At 41.5% G+C, this 17,179-nt stretch overlaps 1 long non-coding RNA gene across 1 annotated transcript in view; it reads left to right on the top strand.

The window, feature by feature from the left end:
* The first annotated feature begins 803 nt into the window (after positions 1-803).
* Positions 804-17,179, top strand: part of LOC131401805 (uncharacterized) — a 39,526-nt gene continuing 23,150 nt past the window's right edge. Inside the window, exons 1-2 of the long non-coding RNA XR_009217985.1 lie at positions 804-826; positions 2,192-2,499. This is a non-coding gene — a long non-coding RNA (uncharacterized LOC131401805). The remainder of the gene's footprint in view (positions 827-2,191; positions 2,500-17,179) is intronic.

The following is a 17,179-nucleotide window of genomic DNA, read 5'->3' as shown; positions in this document are numbered from 1 at the left end:
CTCTGACTCAAGTAACGACAAGCCCTGAACATGGGGCGTTTTCGGGGAGCTGCCAGGCAGGTCAGCTAGTTGCAGTTGGGTGGGGAGGGGTCTTTTCAGAGCTCCACACCCACTATGGCTGCTGTGCTGCGGGTTGTCTCAGCCACCATGGTTCTGAGACTGACGGTTTTCACAGTCATGGAGGATGTTGTGAGAGCAGGATGGGAATAGTGCAAGTTATAGTGCCACAAAGTTTGCTCCCTGTATCAAGATTCCACCGTGTGTCTTCACTAAACCCTCCTCAGATTCTTACAAGCCTTTGATTAATTTCTAGACTTCTGAAAAGATGATTTCGACCATTTTTACCAGTGTTCTCATTGTTTTTATGCATTTGCAGAAGTCCTTACTCCAAAGTTTCAAAAATGTTCTCCCTGTAGTTATTTATTTATAAATTAATTACTTGAAATGAAATTACATGAGAAATTCAGTTCCTCACTCACACACACTAGCCACATTTTAAGTGCTCGATAACAACATGAGGCTAATAATGAGTGTATTTGGTAGTGCAGACAAATGTTTACATTATTGCAGAAAGTTCTCTTGGACAGGACCCAGAAGCAGGGAATCTAGATTCAGGGTAGAATTCCAGACACCCTTGATTATCCTTTGTGCCCTTCCAGGTCTGTCCCCCACAGTAACCACACTGGAGTGGACTCCCTGTGTACCTTGCCGCCTTGGCACAGAGACTGGACAGAGTTGCCATCTATGAGGAATTCCTGTGGCTGACCCAGAATGGTACCCAGCTGCAGAACTTGACCCTGGACCAGGAAGAGTGTCCTTGGGGATGGTAAGGCTCCCTGGTCATTGGGAAAGGAAGTGAGGCCTTTCTGGGGACTCTGGAGGCCTGGGGCTGAGAGAACATTGAACTTGCTCAGGCTGGCAGGAGGTGGCATAGTCCCCCAGTCTTTAGCCACCATTGAGAGAGAGTAAAGGACACCAGTGTAGTATGGGAGGCCCTCACCTTCTCCTAGACAGCTCTGCGACCTCAAACTAGTCACCTCCTCTTTCTGGACTTTTGTTTCCTCATCTCTGCACTGAGAGCCACTGGCCGGATGGTCAGTGAGGGCCTCCAGCTGTGTGTGAAGCAGACTTACAGGTTTGGGGGTGGATGTGGTTTCTGGTCCACAGGCTATAGTTTGCCAAGTCCCGCTCTAGATGAGCAGCAATGCGCTAGAACTTTCTGCAGTGGTGGAATGTTCTATCTGTGCTGTCCAGTGCATAGCTGCATGTGGCTGTTGAGTGCTTGAAGGATGGTATTGTGACTGGTCTTTATTGTTACTGATTTTTAATGTTACTGAGGTACTAGAATTTTTCTTTTATTTAACTAAAATTAATTTTAATTCAAAAAGAGACTTGTTGCTGCTCCATATCAGACAGCACTCCTCTAAGAGGTTGTCTGGGTAGAGGTACAAGTAGGGGGACCTGCACCCCTCCTCCCATGCCCATTGGGTGCTTTGTGTCCTACCCTCCTGGAGTTTATGTTGTAGCTGGCAATAACAAGAATAGAAAATTGAAAATTATCAATTATTTGATGTGAACAAACTCATACTTGCAGGTGGAAATCAGAGAAGACTTCCTGCAGGATATTACATTGTAGGTTAATCCTAGAAAATGAATATTAAGCAGATAGATAAAGGAGAAGGGGATGAATGTGTTTCTAGGCACGGAAGAACAATTTTGAGTGGGAATTTACAAATTTAGAGAGATCCCATAGGCTTGCCAACTGTGATGACCCATTCTCCCCCCGGCCGTCATAAGATAGTCCACCCCAAATTCAGTCCTCTGTGCCCAGAGGTATGAATTTGGTTTAATTTATTAAACTTTTGTTCTGTGATAATGGTCTTGGATTTTGTAGCAAAGTGTGCTCACTTTTTAGAGATGGAAAGTAAAATGGGGTGAAACATGATGATGTTTACTTGACTTTAATATTTCATTGAAAACATGGGATGAATCAAGGGTGGCAAGTGTTAATAATTTATACATTGATGAAATATTGTTTTAATTGGATGGAATATACATGGTTAAATTAGATGATGGATGTTTGTGAGACTCTCCCTTTATTTTTCTGTGTCTAAAAAGTTTTATTAAAAAGAGTGAAACACATTCACATGCATTCTCCATTTCATTCACTTCCAGAATATTCTGCCAACAGAGATGACACCTCGACTGAGAAGCCTAGTAAACCTGCAGGAAGCCCCAGCCCATGGTAGGGGGCGAGTATCTTGATGCTGTGCCTCATCGAAGAGAACCATGCGCACAGGGTTTTGGATGATGAGGAAAGTTGGCCAACCCTTGTCAAGGACGGTTGAGGCACAGTGGGGTCAGCAGGAGCCCTTGGGCGATGACAGGAGGTGGCTCACCCCAGCACTTGTCTCCCCAGACCACCCCGTCTGGGCCCTCATCCTCATCTGCTTGGCGGGAATCCTGGTGCTCATCACAGGCCTGATCTGCTGTCTGCTGGTAAGCCATGACGTGTTGCTTGTCTTCTTACTATTGGGTTATAAGAGCTCTTTATATATTATAAATACAAGTCCTTTTCTAGGGATATGTTTTGCAGATGTTTTCTCCCAGTCTGTGTGTGGCTTGCCTTCTCCTTCACAACATGAGTCATTGGGGAAATGTAAGTGACAGTCATCATGAGATTCCACCATACTTGAGAATGGCTAAAATTAAAAAGACTGACTATAGCAAGTGTTGTTGAAGATGTCAATTCACTGAAACTCTCATCGAGTGCTGGTGAAAAATAGCTTGGATGCGTCTTTAATAATTACGTACGTCTACCCAGCCATTCCTCCCCTAGGAATCCATCCAAGGGAAATAAACCCGTATGTCTATACACAGACTTGTACACACATGTTGATAACAACCAATTTATAGTAGACAAAAACGGAAAACAACCCAAATGTCCATCTACTGGTGAACGGATACACAAATTGTGGTATATCCCCACAATTGAATACTATTCAACCATAAAAAAGAATGAATTATTTTTTTTCATTATTTTATTGAAATTATAAATGGTGTTAACATTGTGTAATTTCAGGTGTTCATTATTATTTGTGAATTTCTGTATAGACTGCATCGTGCTCACCACAAGTAGTCTGACTTTTATCCATCACCATGCATATGTGCCCCTTTAACTCTTTCACTCAACCCCCAGCCCCCATCCCCTCTGGTAACCACTAATCTGTTCTCTTTATCCCTGTGTATGTTTATCTACTACATATGAGTGAAATCATGCATATTTGTCTTTGTCTGGCTTATTTCATTTAACATCATACCCTCAAGGTCCATCCAGGTTGTTGCAAACAGGATGATCTTGTCTTTTGTTTTTTCTGGCTAAGTAGTATTCCATTGTATATAATACATACCACATCTTCTTTACCCATTCATCTGTAGCAGGGCACTTGGGTTGCTTCCATGTCTTGGCTATTGTGAATAATGCCACAGTGAACACAGGGGTGCATAAATCTCTTTGAATTGTTGATTTCAATTTCTCTGGATAAATACCCAGTAGTTGGATAGCTGAAAGGTATGGTATTTCTATTTTTAATTATTTCAGAAATCTCCATACTATTTTCCCTGGTGGCTGCACCAGTTTGCATTCCCACCAGCAGTGTGTGAGGGTGCCCTTTTCTCCTTATCCTCTCCAACATTTGTTATTTTTTGTCTTGGGAATTATAGCCATTCTGACAGGTGTAAGGTGATCTGTCATTGTAGTTTTGATTTGAATATCCCTAATAATTAGTGATGTTATACATCTTTTCATGTGTCTGTTGGCCTTCTGTATATCTTCTTTGGAAAAATGTCTGTTCATATCCTCTGCCCATTTTTAGATTGGATTATCTGTTTTTTTTGTTGTTGGGTTGTTTGAGTTGTTTATATATTTTGGAGATTAACCCCTTGTCAGCTATATGATTTGCAAATATTTTCTCCCAGTTGGTGGGTTGTCTTTTCATTTTTTTTTGTTTTTGTGAGGAAGATCAGCCCTGAGCTAACATCCGTGCTAATCCTCCTCTTTTTTTCTGAGGAAGACCGGCTCTGAACTAACATCTGTTGCCAATTCTCCTCCTTTTTCTTTTCCCCAAAGTCCCAGTTGATGGTCGTATGTCATAGTTGCAGATCCTTCTAGTTGCTGTATGTGGGACGCAGCCTCAGCATGGCCGGACAAGAGGTGCGTCTATGTGCGTCTGGGAACCGAACCTGGGCCGCCAGTAGCAGAGAGCGCGCACTTAACCACTAAGCCACGGGGCCGGCCCTATCTTTTTGTTTTATTCATCGTTTCCTTTGCCTTGCAGAATCCTTTTAGTCTCATGTAGTCCCATTTGTATATTTTTTCTTTTCTTTCCCTTGCCTGAGTAGACACGGTATTGGAAAAGATGCTGCTAAGACCAATGTCAAATCCTGTACTGCGTATGTTTTCTTCTAGGAGTTTTATGTTTCAAGTGTTAGATTCAAGTCTTTTATCCAATTCGTTTTAATTTTGGTGTATGGTGGAAGATAATGATCTACTTTCATTCTTTTGCATGTGGCTGTCCAGTTTTCCCCACAGCATTTATTGAAGAGACTTTCCTTTCTCCATTGTATGATCTTGGCTCCTTCGTCAGAGATTAACTGACCACAGATGTGTGGTTTTCTTTCTGGGCTTTCAGTTCTGTTCCATTGATCTATGAGTCTGCTTGTGTGCCAGTACCATGCCATTTTGATTACTATAGCTATGTAATATATTTTCAAGTTAGGATTGTGATGCCTCCAGCTTTGTTCTTTCTTCTCAGGATTGCTTTGGCTATTCGAGGTCTTTTGTTATTCCACACATATTTTAGGATTCTGTGTTCTATTACTATGAAGAATGTCATTGGGATTCTGATTGGGATTGCATTGAATCTGTAGATTACTTTAGGTAATATGGACATTTTAACTGTGTTTATTCTTCCAATCCATGTGCATGGAATATCTTCCCATTACTTCAGGTCATCATTGATTTCTTTTAATAATGTCTTATAGTTTTCATTGTATAGGTCTTTTACCTCTTTGGTTAAATTTATCCCTAGACACTTTTTTCTTTTTGTTGCAGTTGTAAATGGGACTGTATTCTTGAGTTCTCTATCTGTTAGTTCATTATTAGAGTATAGACTTGCAACTGATTGGGGTGAGTTGATTTTGTACGCTGCAACTTTGCTGTAGTTGTTGATTATTTCTAATAGTTTTCTGATGGATTCTTTAGGGTTTTCTATATTTACAATCATGTCATCTGCAAACAGCAAGAGTTTCATTTCTTCCTTTCCAATTTGGATTCCTTTTATTTCTTTTTCCAGCCTAATTGCTCTGGCCAAAACCTCCAGTACTATGTTGAATGCGAGTGGCGAGAGTGGGCACCTTTGTCTTCTTCCTGTTCTCAGAGGAATGGCTTTAAATTTTTCACCATTAAGTATGATGTTGGCTGTGGGTTTGTAATATATGGCCTTTACTGTGTTGAGGTACGTTCCTTCTATACCCATTTTATTGAGAGTTTTTATCATAAATGGATGTTGGATCTTGTCAAATCCTTTCTCTGCATCTGTGGAGAGGATCATGTGATTTTTATTCCTCATTTTCTTAATGTGGTGTGTCACATTGATTGATTTGTGGATGTTGAACCATCCCGGTATCCCTGGTATAATTTCCACTTGATCATGGTATATGATCCTTTTAATATATTGCTGTGTTCGATTTGCTGATATTTAGTTGAGGATTTTTGCATCTGTGTTCATCAGTGATTTTGGCCTGTAATATTCCTTCTTTGTGCTGTCCTTGCCTGCTTTTGCTGTCAGGGTGATGTTGGCCTCATAGAATGAATTAGGAAGTGTTCCATCTTCTTCAACTGTTTGGAATAGTTTGAGAAGCATAGGTATTAAATCTTGTTTGAATATTTGGTAGAATTCTCCAGAGAAGCCATCTGGTCCTGGACTTTTGTTTTTTGGGAGGTTTTTGATGACCATTTTGATCTCTTTACTTGTGATTGGTCTGTTCATTTTCTCTATTTCTTCTTGATTCAGTTTTGGGAGGTTGTATGAATCGAAGAATTTATCTATTTCTTTTAGGTTATTGAAATTGGTGGCATGTAAGTTGTTCAGTGTATTCTTTGATTGTCCTTTGGATTTCTGTGGTATCTGTTGTAATTTCTCCTCTTTCATTTCTAATTTTATGTCTTTGACCCTTCTCTCTTTTTTTCTTAGTGAGTCTGGCTAAGGGTCTGTCAATTTTGTTTCAATCTTCTCAAAGAACCAGCTCTTTGTTTCATTGATCCTTTCTACTGTTTTTTTTAGTCTCTATTTCATTTATTTCTGCTCTAATTTTTATTATTTCCCTCATTCTGCTGACTTTGGTCTTCATTTGTTCTTCATTTTCTGGTTCTATTAGGTGTAGTTTAAGGTTACTTATTTGGTATTTTTCTTGTTTGTTGAGGTGCGCTTGTATTGCTATGAATTTCCTTCTTAGAACTGCTTTTGCTGCGTCCCATAACAGTTGTTTTGTTGTCTTTTCATTTTCATTTGTCTTCAGGTATTTTTTGATTTCTCCTTTGATTTGTTCATTGATCCAATGGTTCTTCAGTCGTGTGTTCTTTAGTCTCCACATATTTGTGACTTCCCCATCTTTTTTCTTGTAGTTGATTTCTAGTGTCATAGCATTGTGGTCAGAAAAGAAGCTTGATATGATTTCCATCTTAAATTTATTCAGGCTTGCCTTGTTTCACAACATATGGTCTATCTTTGAGAATGTTCCATGTGCACTGAAGAAGAATGTGTATTCTGCTGTTTTGGGAGGGTATGCTTTATATATATCGATTAAGTTCATCTGATCATATGTTTCACTTAATTCCACTATTTACTTGTTGTCTTTCTCTGCATGATTTATCCATGGATGTAAGTGGGTTGTTCAGGTCCCCTGCTATTATTGTGTTGCTGTTAATTTCTCCCTTTAGGTCTATTAATAGTTGCTATATATTCTTTTGTGCTGCTGTGTTAGGTGCATATATCTTTATAAGTGTTATGTCCTCTTGGTGGAAAGTCCCCTTTATCATTATATATCGCCCCTCTTTGTATCTCATAGACTTTTTTATCTTGAAGTCAGCTTTGTCTGGTATAAGTATGGCAACACATACTTTCTTTTATTTGCCATTTGCTTGGAGTATTGTCTCTCATCCCTTCATTCTGAGCCTGTTTGTTTTTAGAGCTGAGATGTGTTTCCTGGAGGCAGCATATTGTTGGGTCTTGTTTTCTAATCCACCCCACAACTCTGTGTCTGTTGATTGGAGAATTCAATCGATTTACATTTAGAGTGATTATTGATACATGAGGACTTAATCCCACCTAATCTATATTTCCATTGTTTCTCTTCCTTTGTGTTTCTGACTGCCATTTCATTTTGGGGGTTGTCTGTGGAGGTTTTCTCTTTTTTTATGATGTATGGCTCTGCTCTGATTTTTTGTTTGATGGTTACTGTGAGGTTTGTATGAAGATCTCATAGATGAGATAGTCCATCTTCTGATAGCCTCTTGTCTCCATTAGTCTAAGCAGGTTCCATCCCTTTCCTCTTCTCCTTCTGAGTTATTGTTGTCACAAGTTATTCATTTTTGTGTTGTGCGTTTGTGACTAAGCTGAAGTGTTTATAGTTACTTTTGATGCTTCCCTTCCCTTCTTCTTTTAAGTTATAATTAAGTATTTGCTACCCTATTGTGAAACAGAGCTGTAGCTTTCTGATTTTGTCTGTCTATTTATCTCTTTGCTCAAAGCTTTGTAGACATTTGCCTTCTTTTTGTTTCAGGTATGAGGGCGTTCTTGATCATTGCTCGTAGAGGAGATCTAGTGGCGATGAACTCCCTCAGACTTTGTTTATCCGGGAAAACTTTTATTTCTCCATTGTATCATAAGGATCGTTTCACTGGATAGAGTATTCTAGGCTGAAAGTTTCTGTCTTTCACTATTTTTAATATATCATTCCATTCTTTCCTTGCCTGTAAAGTTTCTGCCAAGAAATATACTGAAAGCCTGATAGGGGTTCCTTTGTAGGTTATTTTCTTCTGTCTCGCTTCCCTTAATATTTTTTCTTTGTCATTGGCTTTTGCCAATTTTACTATTATATGCCTTGGAGAAGGTCTTTTAGCATTGATGTAATTAGGCATTCTGTTGGCTTCATGTATTTATAACTCCGGTTCTTGCCCAGGTTTGGGAAGTTCTCAGCTATTATTTCTTTGAACAAGCTCTCTGCTCCTTTCTCCTTCTTTTCTCCCTCCAGAATACGTATAATTCTTATGTTGCTTTTATAATTGAGTCATATATTTCTCCAAGAATTCCTTCATTTTTAAAAAATCTGACTTCTCTCTCCTTGTCCACTGGAAGCATTTCTATATTTCTATCCTCTAAATCACTAATTCTTTCATCCATAATATCAGATCTATTTTTTAAGGATTCTAGATTCTTTTTTATCTCACTAATTATGTTCTTCATATCCAGAATTTCTGCTTGTTTTTTTTTAATAGTTTTAGTCTCTTTGATGAAGTATTCCTTTTCCTCATTAATTTTATTTCTGAGTTCATCGAACTGTCTGAACATTCCTGTAACTTGGTGAGTTTCTTTATGACAGTTATTTTGAATTCTCTGTCATTTAGATTGTAAATTTCTGTGACTTCAAGGTTGGTTTCTGGAGATTTGTCATTTCCTTCTGCTCTGAATTGTTACTGTAGTTTCTTATGGTGTTTGATGAACTAATCTTTTGCCTGAGTATTTGTGGTAGTATCAGGTCGCAGATTCCACCTGCTACTGCTGTGGGGGAAGCATGAGCTGTGTTTCTGATCCCCCCCATATGCTGGAAGTTGTGTGGGTACAGTGGGTGTTCCAGCCAGCTGGGAAAGCATTCACACTGGGCTCAGAGCTCCCGCCACACGGAGGCAAGTACCCAGTTGTGAGAGCGCAGCACTGCTATGGGTGTGTGTGCATCTGGGAAAGCATCTGCATGTGCACGTGTATCTGCTGCTGCCTTTTCTTATGCTCATGGCAGCCTCTGTGCTTGGTGGGTGGGGCTTCTTCACGGGTCTGAGCATTGGCCGATCATTGGGACTCCAGTGGCACGGTGGGCTTTCCAGCCATCCAGGAAAGCATTCATGTGTGGGTCCAGGGCTGCCGCCAACCCCTCCCAGAGTTGCACCAAGGTGCATTCCCACTTTTGGGGATGCAGCAGTACTATTGGATCTCACGCCAACCTGGAAAGTGCTCGGGCTTGTGTACAGTGCTGCCAGGGAAGGGTTGGGGATAGGAATGAATTCATAGTACATGCAATGACAAGCATGAATCTCAGAAAAATTATGCTGAGTGAATGAAGCCGGTAAAAAATGAGTACATAGTATATGATCTCATTTATAAAAATTCTTGGAAAATACAGGAAAATCTATAGGGACATATACCGGATCACTGGTTGCCTGGGAATGAGAATGTGTTTGCAGACGACAGGGAAGGAGGAATTAAAATGAGCATGAGGAAATTTGGGGAGGATGGGCGTTCCTTTTCTTTATTGTGGTGATGGTTCAATAAGTTATAATCAAAATGTATCAAATTGTTCACTTTAAATATATGCAGTTTACTGTATGTCGTTAATACCTCAATTAAGCTAGAACATGCAGGGGAAAGAGAGGGAGAGAGAGCCGAAAGAGGGAAAAGGGAAGGAAAAGAAGGACGGAGGGTGAAAATTAAGTGGACAAAAGGAAGAGAGAGACACAGGAGGCTTCGGGTCTCTGTGGCTTTGGCATCTCCTTCCCCTGGAGTCTCCCATACTGGGCAGCTGACTGGACCATTCTGATGCGCCCTCGTCACCTCACAAGTCACTTGTCTGCCGGCAGAAGAAGGAGGGCAACTATGAGGTCCAATGACGACGCCTGGGCTATTACCTGCCTCGTGGCGACCTACGGAAGCTGCGATGACTAGATCTGACTAGATCTGAGGTCCCATTTCCCAGATGGGGTCCGGAGCAGCTTGACTGGAACAGAACGAAACCACATTGGACGGACACAGGCTCCGAGCCTTTCTAGACTTGGGCCCTGACTGGCTCACAGGGGACTAAGCTGAAAGGTTTCAACTTCCTTAAGTCCTGAAAGTGACCGTAACTTCTGTCCTGTGGTGTCACACCAGTTCATCCCTCAGGGACACCAGAATTGGTGAAACCAGCACAGACATTGCCATCATGTAAAATTGAACCCCCACTTCAGTGCAAGTTTTCCCTATTAGGAAACTTTGGAACATCCCTCCCCTTGACTCTGTGCAGCCATCACACCCCTCTCGGTTCCTCCATATTCCTCCCCCACTGAAGCACTGGCAGTCTCACGTTCCCCTTTTCTGCTTCATTCTCTGAAGCTCAGATTCACCAGGACTTCCAGATCAATCTCCCTCGATGGCTCCTCTCCCCACTCATGGGTCCTCCATGACGGGAAACAGGCCAAGATGAGAGGAATGGGTGAGACATGACTCTGCAGTCACCTTGGGCCTTGGGAGCTGAAATGACTAGGTGTCTGGAGACCCTGAATCCCAGAGTAACACCAAGGCTCTGGGAAGAGAGTATCTGCTCTGGATGTAAAAGTGAATAAAACTCGGGGGGGGGGGAGGAAATCTGAGGGAAAAGAAAGAGTCTTTTTTCATCTTTCTCTGTACAGAGTCCAACTAGCCTCACAGCATTGGCCCCGACAACAAGCAGCCCAGAGCATCCAGGCATGAGGCAGGCTGCGCTGTTCTGCCGTGGGTCTGTGGGAACAGATTACATTATCTGTGCACACTGTGTAGACGACCACAGCTGAACATACCCAAGGGCTGAGAATTAAATTCACAGTCATGCCACTCTCTCAGACTTTTTGTGTGTGAGCTTCACATTCTCAGTCTTAAGCAGTGATTCTCTGAGAATGCACACTCTGAAGATTATCATGATTAATAATATTAATATATTATTATTATACATTGCATACATTATACATTATACACTGTACATTATAGTTATAAATTAATGTATAATAATAATTACACATTAAATATATTATTATGATATATTACATTATTATAATAATATCATTCTAATGATTAATAATAGTTACCGTTATTGACTATTTAATTTCTGCTAAGCAACATGACTGGCAAGCTCTGCGTGTATTATCTCAGTTACAGTCACCATTTTTAGGGTTTTATTCCCATTTTAAGCTAAAGATATGGAGGCTCAGAAATATTAAATAACTTGACAAAGAAGGAAAAAAATTACTCCAAAGCTAAATTAAACACCTATTCAAACTATGTGTCAAAGAAAGAAAGACGTTATCTGACCTACAAACAGACTCAAAGTTGACCTCCCACAGGCCTGCAGTGAAAGAACCGGTAAAGAATGTGCATCAGGAAGAAGAAATGTGAACCCAGGGAAACAAAACAGGAGTCACGAGGAAAGGAAAAAACAGTCTGTCTAATTTAGTATTAGTTTTAAAACAAGACATTAAAAACACATTCGAACCAAAATTCCAGATGATTACCCATGGAAGAATAGAGGAGAGAAGATTTACCTAAAAAATAACTCATTTTTAGGGAAGATATAAATACTAAGATACTCTATTATTGTTTAACACATTGCTCTCAGAAACTGATAAATCTGTGGGTAAAAGTAAGTAATGATAAAGAGGATTTGAAGAGTGCAACATGCTCGATCAGGCAAATAGACAAATCCCAACACACTGGCTTATTGTGAGACTTGTGATGCTGAAAACAGTCGTTCTCCTGACAGCATGATACCGCAATGGGACATCAATTTTCATGAATCAAATTTCCAATGCATATAAATCTAAAAACAGGGAAAATCCAGTATTTCATTATATGGAACTGTGATTCAACATGCAACAAATACCAGAAAAATAGAGACCCAGAAGTAGGTGTCTTTTTTGAGAAGACAGATATAACAGCTCTTTAGTGAAATACTATGTTGGAATCTGTTGCAATATTACGCAAAAAGGACAGTCCATTTGGACTAGGTATGTTTTCTCTGTGACTGTGAGGGCAAAACTCTAAAGAATCCCCTGACTGTGATAACTCTCTGTTGATCTTAAAATACAAGTACATGACACTCAGGAAAGGAAAATGAGAGAACAAAGTGAGAAGGAAAGATCTCCTTTCTCTCTTCACTGAAACCCAATCTCTCACCTCCGAAGGATCACTGTCTGTATCTTCTCTGTCATGCAAAGGAATCAAAGAAAAGAAAACTATTGGTATATATTAAAGTTTCAAGAGCTTAAAGCAAGAAGACATCAGGACCCCTGCAGAGGCATTAATGTAGTGTGAGCTGCATGTCATCTGCGCCGTTTTCTCTTTTCTTCATCGTGTTTGTCCGGACGTCCTTCTTGGCCCCTCACTCTCCCTACCTCGCTAGCGAGTCTGTCTGCATTAGTGCTACCGCCAGTGTCTCTCTTGCCATCTTCACTTTCCCTTCCTGTTTCCTGATATCCTCCTCAGTCACCAGAAGTTGTTTGCAAAGGAGCTGTGGGATGTACAGACCAGCTCCTGGGATCATCTCTGCCGAATCTGAAGACTAGGCAGGGGTGGGCATGGGACTGGAGTTCAGACCACCTGTGAGCACACCTGGCAGGGATGCACCTGTGCAACTAGGTGCAAGTTTCGGCAGGGCTTTGGCAAGGTCAAAAGGACTTAACAGTTCTCCTGTACTCTGCAGGCCTGGAGACCTTGCCGTCTCTTCTGCCAGCAGAGTTGTTGGGGCTGCTCCAAGGTTTCCTCCCATTGATGGCATCTGATCTCATTGGCAGGATAGGATGTGATTCTAGTAACTGGCCTCTTGAATATGTAACTGGACATCCTCAAAGGGGTGGAGATGCTCAAACCAGGCTTTGGTTTGGATTGGTTTCCACAATCATGTCACTTCCTCTGTGATGATTTGACCATCATACTTCTTTTCCTCTTACCCTATAAAAATAAATTGTGAAAGTGGATCAGAGTTATAGTCTGGCAGGGAAACCTGCCTTCCCAGGACAATTATGTCAGATGCCTTGTGCTTCTACACTCCCTCTCTCCCTGTGGGGATTAATCTGACCTGTGTCCTGGGACATCATCAAAGAGATTTGGGTCCAGAACAGAAAGCTCGAGGTCAAAACTCAGGACTACGGCAGGTCATTTCTTCTCCCCTATGTTGTCAGACACTTATGAGTATGACTTTATTCTCTTCTTGTCCTTGTCACTCTCAACAACAAAATCCCTGGTGCCCCCTGTCAGGACACACGGTCCACAGTCTTTTTCTAAATCCCAAATCATACCAGTCTTCTGTAATATATGACTATTCATTTGATTAACCCATTGACCAGTTGGTGTTCATAGCTCCATTAGAGCTTAAATCAGTAGTGAAATTATCATCCACCCCACTCCTAGTGACGCTTATTTGACAACTGTGAACATTAAATCTCAGTACAGAGAACGTATGTCTGAAAAAACTCAACTTACAAATGGAGATTGTGCTGTAAGTGGGAAGTACACACTGGATTTATGAAACCCAGGAAAAAAATGTAAACTCTCTCATTATTAGTTTTGTATAGACTGCACCCACATTGATGATATCTTGGTTATAGTGGGTTAAAATATACCATTAAAATTAGTTTCACCTGTTCGCTTTCCTTTTTTAAAATGTGGCTACTAAAAAAAATATTTAAATTCTATAATAGAGTGTGCTTAATGTTGCTATTGGACAGTGCCGATGAAGCCATCAGTGAAAATAAAGTCCAGAGAAAGTGGTTCGGGAAATTTTTTCCCTAGAAATGGAGTCTACACTGGCCCGCACTGCAAGATGCAGCAAAAACTGTCACACACACACACACACACACACACACACACACACACACACTGATAGAATGAAACAAACCTCTTCCTAGAGTCCCACCACTTCTCACATGGCATGAGGTTGCACTCCTACTTAGTCCTTAGTGGACTAATCTCAAGAAAGAAGGCAGAAGTCAAGGTAATTTACCAGTTAGGAAGATCTAAAACCAGAGACTAAAGCTCAAGATATGTGGTGAATTTCCTGTCGTGGCTTCTGTTATTAATCCAATATGTTAGGGAGACTTTTCCAAGGAGGGTTGTTTTAAAACTCACTTTTTCTTTACTATGTAAAAATAGACAGGCTATGTAAAGAATAATTACTCTAGCCAATCAATGAAAAGGAGATGATAGAACACAAATACCCTTATTATAAGTCACTACTGGATTAGAGAGTCAGGGAACAGCTGACATTGTGTTAATTTCCCCTAAATTAGGCTGATTCTGATTTCATGACCGTCATATTGATTGTATTATGCTAGAACCTACGAAACTTCCCAGCCCGCCCTACTATTTAACCACCGAGGCCCACCAACCAGACCAGTCCTTGCTGACACATCCCCTGCCTCCATCCCTGCTGACAACACCTGGAGGATTTTCCCCAAATCCCACTCTGTCCCTGCGCTCTTCTACCTACCCCAGGGTCAGGGAAACATTTTCTCCAAGGCTCAGGCTCTGCGTGTGCCCAGCTCTGGGGATGGCACTTCTCCCTCGAGTGAAGACAAGGATCAGAGTGCAGACCCTGTGAGCTGCAGCAATTGGACAAAGACTGGACTTTGCTGACAGAAAAGAACCTTTAGTGGGCATGGTTACCAGGGTCCAAGAAGCCCCAGTGATTCCTCCAGGGAATGTGATGCAGGACAGAGCAGGAATGTCTGCGTGTGTTTCGGCTTGGGAATGCCTGTAGGGTGACATAGGTGACATTGGTAATGCATTTGCCAATGTTGTTCACTCATTTATTCATCATATGTCATGGAGTGCTTTCTACATACATCCAGGCAACAGTCTCACCCTCTGGGGCTCACAGGCAGTGTCAGAAGAATTTCTAAATTTTATTTCTAATATATAGGTACAGCACTGGGAATACACTAGGTGTTCCAAGCATTTTTCAAACATGAACTCCTTTAATACTCTCCATAAACCTACAAAGTAGGTATGCTGATCATTATTGCCAACTGAGAGATGAAGAAACTGAGGCACCAATAAGGCAAATAACTCTGTCAATACAAATATCTAGTAAGGGATTGAGCTGGAATTTGGACGTGAAGAGTTAGCTCCATAGTCTGTGCTCCTAAGCATGACATTTACTCTCTAAAGACTTCACATCATGAAAAAATGTGATCAGTTATCCTTTTTCTTGGTGCATTGAGTAGCCACACTATTTTATCTGTGTCTGAAAAGTAGAATACCTGCGTAGAAACTACTGCACATACACACTCAAATTACATCTACCAATGTCCCCAGTCCCTGAACATTAATACAGAGAACATTTCAGAATGTTTCTTGCCCAAGTTGGGAGGACTCTGAGGAAATCTCAGTGTTACTGTAAGAAGCTGAGGACAGGCTGGGAGTGGGTCTCAGGGGAAAGGTGTCCTCAGGAGTCACCATTGAATGACAACATTGATGGGAGTGTCTCAGCAGTGACTGAATTCAGGATCTGGTGGTGTTTTAACCTGGTGCTTATCTTCTGGCTGTGGGTTTATGGTGATGCAGCACAGGGAGAGGGGATGGTTCACTGTGTTCTTGGGGAAACCAGACCCATGAAAGAGAGGGAATGTTGGTTTACTTAAACAATGGACTCGTGGTGGGAAAAATTCGGCCTGGAAGAGACAGTCGTGTTCCTGGTATAACCAGAAGGAGTTGCCTCTGCTTCAGCCAAAGCAGACAGCCCTTCCTCATGTACTCATTTTATCTCAATGAGAGGAAGGAGGAGGAAAAAAATTCAATGGGGTGTGGCTGCCTCTCAAATTTTAACAAGTTTATAACAATTCACTTTGGGCAACTGGGAAAGAATCTGCTCTCCATCCCTCTCTACTCTGCTCTGTGCACTGGTAGGTTGTCCTGTATGGATTGTATTATCAGCCCACTCTTGTGCTCTTTCTTCCAAATGAGTTTGAAAATGGTAGCCGTGGAAGGAGAGAAGAGGGCTAGAGAAGAGAGAGATGAAGAAACTCCCCCTTCCCTGCAGAGACTGCACATTTGGGCAGTGGTTCAATTCTTCTGTCACAGGCTAAGCCCCTTTCCAGGTTCCTGTAACTGCTCCATCCCCTTGGATCAAAGGGTATCTCCTTTAATCCAAGGAATGATAAGCGATCCCTCATATTGCTACTCCCAGGGTGTCCCACCATCCTCTGTTGGTTTCTCTTAGCCCTGCTGTGATGTTGTGATTTATAATAAAAAATATATATTTGGTCTTCATCCTGTTTCTGGCACAAAGATCCTAAGACCCTTGGAATTTCCTGAGCAATAGGAGCCATGGGAGCATCTTTTGTTGTATTTGGTCTCTCCTCCTCAGTTCCTGAGCCATAAAGGTGAAATGGGTGACCTGTTATTCATAACAAGCCCCATTCCAGCATAAGTGGGTTTATGCTAATGAGGTGACTTTTGGAGAGCACCTAAGGGGGGCTGGTTGCCAGTGGAGCCAGCCAAGAGATTAGAGATTTGGAATTTTCAGTCCTACCCCCTGATATCCAGGGAGGGGAGAGGGGATGGAGATTGAGTTCAATCACCAATGGCAAATAATTTAATCAATCCAATCAATCAATGCTTATGCAATGAAGCCTCTAGAAAAATACAAAAAGGTGGGTTCGGAGAGCTTCCAGGTTGGTGAAGACCTGGAAATTTGGGAAGTGGCACACCTGGAGAGGGCATGGAAGCTCCAAGCCCCGTCTCCGTACCTTGCCCTATGCATCTCTTCCATCTGGCTGTTCCTGAGTTACATCCTTTCATAACAAACCAGTAATCTAGTAAGTAAAATGTTTCTCTGAGTTCCATGAGCCACCCTAGCAAATTAATAGGACTTGAGGAGGGGGTCATGGGAACCTCCAATCTATAGCCGGTCAGTCAGAAGCACAAGTGACAATCTAGGCTTTCGACTGGTTTCTGAAGTAGGAGGGGAGGCAGTCTTGTGGGACTGAGCCATTAACCTATGGGATCTGACGCTATCTCTGGGTAGATAGTGTCACAATTGAGATGCATTGTAGAACACACAGATGGTGTCAGAGAATTGCTTGAATGTGTGGGGAAACCCCCCCACCTCATGCTGTGGCATT

This window comes from Diceros bicornis (genome assembly GCF_020826845.1).
Source record: "Diceros bicornis minor isolate mBicDic1 chromosome 16 unlocalized genomic scaffold, mDicBic1.mat.cur SUPER_16_unloc_1, whole genome shotgun sequence".
Classification (NCBI taxonomy): domain Eukaryota; kingdom Metazoa; phylum Chordata; class Mammalia; order Perissodactyla; family Rhinocerotidae; genus Diceros; species Diceros bicornis.
Note: the sequence above shows the minus strand (reverse complement) of the source record. Positions and strands in the feature narration are given on the sequence as shown.